This window comes from Triticum urartu, chromosome 1A, assembly GCF_056163025.1.
Source record: "Triticum urartu cultivar PI428250 chromosome 1A, HENAU_Tu73, whole genome shotgun sequence".
Taxonomy (NCBI): domain Eukaryota; kingdom Viridiplantae; phylum Streptophyta; class Magnoliopsida; order Poales; family Poaceae; genus Triticum; species Triticum urartu.
Genome location: NC_141873.1, coordinates 548,843,275 through 548,850,621, shown reverse-complemented (window position 1 = coordinate 548,850,621; position 7,347 = coordinate 548,843,275).

Genomic DNA, 7,347 nt, shown 5'->3' with positions numbered 1-7,347 from the left:
ATTGAGTCTTTAAAGATTTGAGAACACTTGATGTATGTCTTGCCGTGCGTATCTGTGGTGACAATGGGATATCACGTGATTCACTTGATGTATGTTTTGGTGATCAACTTGCGGGTTTTGTGACATTGGGAACCTATGCATAGTGGTTGGCACACGTTTTCGTCGTGATTCTCCGGTAGAACTTTGGGGCACTCTTTGAGGTCCTTTGTGTTGGTTGAATAGATGAATCTGAGATTGTGTGATGCATATCGTATAATCATACCCACGGAGACTTGAGGTGAGATTGGAGTATCTAGGTGACATTAGGGTTTTGGTTGATTTGTGTCTTAAGGTGTTATTTGTCGGGACCCCGATTCCAAGTCACACCGATCTAGCATGTAACACCTCATATCACTTTGCGGCCTCACGCACGGTGTTTCCATGGGTGTCGCCTTACCCTGGCCCGGGACCGTTTGCGCCTTTTGGCTCACGTATATGATAGTATCGCTAGCATCCATATGACAGAGAACCCGGACCGACATGGCTAGTCGTGAACCCAAAGCGGTACTAACCTATGGGGACATGCATACATGATCCACATCGAGCATGTCGGTCAGCAGCGTGTGAATCCGGGCTGTACCATTGGGCTAACAGGACTCCGGATGTCACCGTGTGACATTTCCCCGAAGGGACAGACACAGGAACGAAGTGAAACACATGCCGGCCAGTCAAGTGTCCTGAGCAGTAGTGCTGGGCTAGCAGGACTCCGGTGAACCGGGCTGTAGCGGACTACTATGGCTCGAGGAAGCACTAGACTACATTTCCCCATAAGAGAGGCTGCTAAGGATAAACAACTATATTGTTGGATCCCACACATAGCAATACACATCACACGTACGCATGCCATGCAAGTATGTGCTGTACAACATGGCATCACAACATAACGCAAACTCATATAGATAAAGGCTCAGAAGAGCCACATGGCATTAGTACAAACAGGGGTCACATGACCCATCATTCAGAGCATACAAACAATGGAAGCATTACATGTCTGAGTACAGACAACTACAAAAGAAAAAGGCCGAGAAGCCTGACTATCTACAAGTCCCTCCAAGGTACAAGATCGTGGATGAGGTAACAAGCTACTCGTCGAAGTCCAAGCGGTACTACTAGTGAGACAGATGTCTCACCTGCAAAACATAAATAAGCAAACGTGAGTACAAAGGTACTCAGCAAGACTTACAACAGATCCTATCATACATGCATTGTATCAAGAAGGTAATGTGGGGTTTAGTTGCAGCAAGCCAGCTTTGACTCAGTGGCTATCCTGTTCTACGACAATGAGAAACTTCTTTGAGATGAGGCAGCGCACACGAGTCCACTAATCACCACATCAATACACTACTATGGATTCATCCTCGTCTCCTTACGAGAAGGCCATCCATAGCACTCACACTTGTCTTGAGCATTTTAGAGTATCCACTTTAAGTTGTCTATGTACCACGTAAGCATCCAAGAAGTCCATATCCGAGGACACGGCTATTCGAATAGATCAAGATAACCCTGCAGGGGTGTACTTCTTCACACACGCTCTCACCACTTATCACCATGGACATGTCATGTATCTCGGCAGCCTTCAAGCGGAAGCCTGGTGAGGGTGTCGGCCACGACCTGACTAACCACGCAAGACTCTAGTCCAGGTTTATCGCCTATTCGGGTTCCACCCGCAAGGAGATCCGGCCGGGGTTTCGCTCACGGCCCCAAACGATGTGTACAGGGTTCCCGAGCCCACCATCCTGGTGCCACTCGGTACACCGGGCCACATGTGCCTAGTCTGTTCCAAGTCCACCCTGCCGGGTGCCACTCGGTAGAAAAATAGCACTACCTATAAACACCAGAAACTATTTGCAACTCCTGGACAGAGATCAAGTTGGCTAATAAGTCGAGAGGGGTCGAGTTACCAGAACCCAACGTGTGGTAGTAGCTAGTCCTTGGACAACATACACAGAACTCAGTTCTTAGGGATGGTTCCAGTGAGACAACCCACCATGTACTCCTACATGGCCTCTCACCGCTACCTTTACCAAATTGCCCTGTTCAAGAATTCATCCGATTAGCCAGTTAACTTGCCGATTAATCCCTACTCATAGGGTCCCCTAGTAGCCGATTACCCGATAAATCGTCCGATTAATTGATTAAATGGCCGATTAACTTGCCGATTAGCCTATTAATCCCCTACTCACCGGCCGACCGAGCAGCTACCAGTTAACGATTTCCTCAACAATGCCAAATTGTGTTGACACGCTTAACTGTCAACATCAGAACATAGCACTGTACTCTAATTCATTCCCAATGAATTAGACCTGACATACTCTAAGCAATAGCAGGCATGGCATGGCAAGAACACAACATGGCTCAAGTAACTCCTACACATGCTAGTGGGTTTTAACTATTTACTGTGGCAATGACAGGTCATGCAGAGGAATGGGTTCAACTACCACAGCATAAAGTAGCAGTTGAATCGTTCTTGTCCTAATGCAATAAATGAGAGCAGGAGCGAGAGAGTAGGATTGTATCGGAATGAACAAGGGGGGTTGCTTGCCTGGTAGATCAACAGGGGGCACTGCTCCTCAGACAGGTACTCTCGAACACTCTCCGGAGTAGGACCTATCGAGAAGGAACGGTGTCGGAAATCAAAACACAAGCATATGCAACATTATGATGCATGAACATGGTAATGATGTTATGATTGCAAAAATGCATCTAGCAACCATTTAAATGAAGTCCATATGGACCAAGGGTTCATATGCAAACTCCATATTTAGCATTTAAAATGCCATTATCATGTTTTCACTTATACAGTGGTATAAGTTGGTTAAACATGCATGAAAGTGGTACAGATGGATAGATTGATTTTTTCTGATAATTTTTCATATATAAATTATTTCAATCTGAGCTACGGTTGAATTTCTATGAATTTTTGAAGTTTTGAATATATTCTAGAATTTCCTAATTAATTTAAACCATAAAATGAAATATTGCGTCAGCATTGCGTCATGCCTGCGTCAGCAGGTCAACGGAGCTGACCAGGTCAAATCTGACGTGTGGGGTCCACACGTGAGTGACTTAGTTAGTTAACAAAGGAGTTATTCCTAATCTAATTTAGATTAGTGGCTCTGGGGCCCACTGTCAGTGTCAGGGGGTTAGCAAAAATGGTGATTAGCCTTAAGCTAATCACCTGGCAGGTCGAGCCCACACGTCAGTCCGGCGAGGTCGTCGCCGGTGACCTCTGGACGCGGCGACGTCCACGCTGCAGGGCACGGGGGCGGCGGCTGGGAGCACCGGGGCATAGCCCGTGCTCTCGCGCATCCAGTGGGGTAGGTAGGAGGAGGAGTGGTGGCCGGTGCTCGCCGGAGCGAAGCTCGGGGCGGCGGCCGGAGAACGGCCAAGTGGGCGCGAGGGCTACGCTGCATGGGGAAGCGAGCGGAGAGGCTCTACGGCCTCCTGGCGTCACTAGGAGCAGGGTGACGCGCTCGGCTGCGGGCTGCGGTGGCCAGGGCGACGGCGGCGACATGGACGGCGGCGGGGCACTTCGGACGTGGTGGGGAATGAAGCTATGATGCGGGAACGAGGGGGAGAAGAGAGGGGAAACGGGGAGATGCTCACGCGATCACGCAGAGCAGCACAGCGGGCTCGGGGAAGACCTGCTGACGGCGAATCGATGGCGGTGGACGGCGGAGCCCGAGGAGGAAGACGACATCGAGGGTAGCTCTGCAGGGTGTCCCGGCTTGCGTGAGTCGTCGGAGTGGTCGAGGAGGCGGCGGGGCGCTTCGGACGTGGTGGGGAATGAAGCTATGATGCGGGAACGAGGGGGAGAAGAGAGGGGAAACGGGGAGATGCTCACGCGATCATGCGGAGCAGCACAGCGGGCTCGGGGAAGACCTAGTGACGGCGAATCGACGGCGGCGGACGGCGGAGCCCGAGGAGGAAGATGACATCGAGGGCAGCTCTGCAGGGTGTCCCGGCTTGCATGAGTCGTCGGAGTGGTCGAGGAGGACGGCGCGGAGCGTCTGGGCACGGAACGAGGGCGAGGCCGTGACGGTGGGCGCGGCAACGGCGAGCCGTGGCAACGGAGCCGTTCGGGGGGGGGGGGTGAGAGAGAGGGATCCAGGGGAGGAGGGAGAGCGAGAGGGAGTGAGAGAGGCCGAGGGGAGTGCGTGGCGTCGTCGGGGGCCTCCAGCAGCGAGCGGGGAAGCAGGAGGTGGCCGGTGCGGCGAGCGCGTGCCCCTGTCCTCCTGGCACGAGGAAGGGGACGACTGGAAGTGCCAGTCGGCTGGGCCGGCCTGCTGGGCCGCTGGGCCATGCCGGTTGCACAGTGCCAGGCCGCAGGTAAGCACAGGTAGGCTTCCCTTTTTGTTTTCTTTTCTAATTTTCTGACATTTGTTTGGTTTAAATAAAATACTAAACCATTTTATTTTCTTATGCCAATTTTTGCAGGGGCTAATGGTATTATTTCAGAGCTCCTCAACAACTGGCATAATTTTTGGACAATATCTTATATATATATATATATATATATATATATATATATTGATCCAACGTAAATAAATACTGGATTAATTCCAAATGCCCAAAATAAATATTTATGAGCTCCTAAAAATATTGGTTTGATTTTTACCTCTGACCAATATTTTCAGAGAGTAACATGAACATTTTCTTGGACCTTTTTGGAGAAATTTTTATCTGGATTATTTCCAGAAATGATTTCTGAGGGTTTCACAAATCCCCATTTCAAATTTATATGGAATTTAAACATGATGCAAACATGAAGAGCTAGCCTAGGTCATACCAGAACTAGGGATGTGACAACTCGCCCCCACTCGAAGAAATCTCGTCCCGAGATTCAGGAGTTGGCGGAAAGAAAGCGGGGTACTCAAGTCGAAGACGATCTTCACGCTCCCAGGTAGCTTCTCTCTCGGAATGATGAGACCACTGAACCTTGAGAAACTTGATGTTATGACATCGAGTGACACGCTCTGCTTGATCAAGGATGCGAACAGGGTACTCTCGATAGGTGAGGTTACCTTGAAGATCAAGCGCTTCGTGGTCCACTTCGCGGATGGGATCCGAGAAGCAACGCCTGAGTTGAGAGACGTGGAAGACATCATGAACTCGAGAAAGATGTGGCGGTAGTTCCAACTGGTAGGCAACCTCTCCTCGTTTAGCGAGAATGAGAAAGGGACCAATGTAACGAGGAGCCAACTTGCCCTTGATACCAAATCGATGGGTACCCTTCAAAGGGGTAACCCGAAGGTAAGCTTTGTCGCCAATGTCATAAGCCACTTCCTTATGACTATGGTCATACTGGCTCTTTTGACGAGATTGGGCTGTTTTCAAGTTCTCACGAATGATGCGGACTTGCTCTTCTGCCTCCTGGATCATATCCGGTCCAAAGAATTGTCTTTCACCGGTTTCTGACCAGTTCAAAGGTGTTCGACATCTTCGTCCATACAGAACCTCAAAAGGAGCTTTCTTGAGGCTGGATTGGTAGCTGTTGTTATAAGCAAATTCGGCGAAGGGAAGACACTTCTCCCAATCCATACCGAATGAGATAACACAAGCTCTAAGCATGTCTTCGAGAATTTGGTTGACCCTTTCCACCTGACCACTTGATTGAGGGTGGAAAGCGGTACTGAAGGAAAGATGGGTGCCCATGGCAGTTTGTAAACTCTCCCAGAAGTGAGAAGTGAAAAGACTACCACGGTCTGAATTGATCTCTAGTGGAACACCATGAAGTGACACTATTCGAGAAATATATAAGTCACCGAGCTGACTAGCAGTGATATTCTCTCGAACAGGTAGGAAGTGAGCCACTTTAGAAAGACGATCGATGACTACGAAGATAGCATTATTCCCTTTCTTGGTCCTGGGAAAGCCGGTGATGAAGTCCATACCAACTTTATCCCATTTCCATTCAGGAATAGCTAAAGGCTGAAGGGTGCCAGCAGGTCTCTGATGCTCTGCCTTCACGCGACGACAAACGTCACAGTTAGCAATAAACTGAGCGACTTCTCTCTTCATCCTAGTCCACCAGAACCTCTAGCATAGGTCGTGATACATCTTAGTACTACCGGGATGAATCATGAGAGGTGATTCATGCGCCTCCTTAAGGATTAATTTCCGAAGATGCTGCTTCTTGGGGACCACCAGGCGATTCCCGAAGAAAACAACACCCCGATCATCTATAGAGAAACTACCAGCAATGCCCTTGGCAATGTTTCTCTTGATCCGGGTAATCCCCGTATCATGCTTCTGGGCTTCTATGATATGATCCACAAGAGTAGGTTTTGCCACCAAGGTAGAAAAGAACCCGTGAGGAGCAATGTGAAGGTTAAGCTTACATAATTCCTCATGGAGAAGTGGTTGGCCCTGTTGCAACATGAGATTGTTGCAATAGGACTTATGACTTAGCGCATCAGCCATGACATTCCCCTTGCCTGGGGTGTAGGTAATCCCTAAGTCGTAATCTGAGATCAACTCCAGGCAACGTCTTTGCCTAAGGTTGAAATCTGGTTGGGTGAAGATATACTTGAGACTCTGGTGGTCGGTGTAAATCTCGCAACGTTTACCAAGAAGGTAATGTCGCCAGGTCTTAAGTGCATAGACTATGGCTGCAAGCTCTAGATCATGTGTAGGATAATTCTCCTCATGTGGATGGAACTGTCGAGATGCATAGGCAATCACATGGCGATCTTGCATAAGAATGCAACCTAGTCCCTGTCGTGAGGCATCACAATAGATAACAAAGTCCTTAGTGAAGTCCGATGGCACAAGTATGGGGGCAGAAGTCAGGCGTCTTTTCAGTTCCTGAAAACTGTGCTCACACTGTGGGGACCCCTCAAACCTTTTATCTTTCTTAAGAAGTTCCGTGAGAGGTTTGGCCACTTTGGAGAAGTTCTTAACGAAGCGGCGACAATAACTGGCTAGGCCAAGGAAACTCCTAACTTGCTTAACTGTTTCAGGTGGAGTCCAATCAAGAACGGCCTGAACTCTCTCGGGATTGACGGAAATGCCCTTACCAGATATCACGTGGCCTAGGTAGGTCACTTCTGCCAACCAAAATTCGCACTTGGAGAACTTGGCATAAAGGCGGTGCTCTATGAGTTTTTCTAACACAAGTCTAAGATGTTCGGCATGCTCTTCCTCATTCTTCGAGTAAATAAGGATATCATCGAGGTAAACCACGACGAACTTATCTAAGTACTCCATGAAGATCGAGTTCATCAAGCAGGAGAATGTCGCTGGAGCATTGGTTAGACCGAAGGACATGACGGTGTACTCGTACTGGCCATAACGAGTGACAAAAGC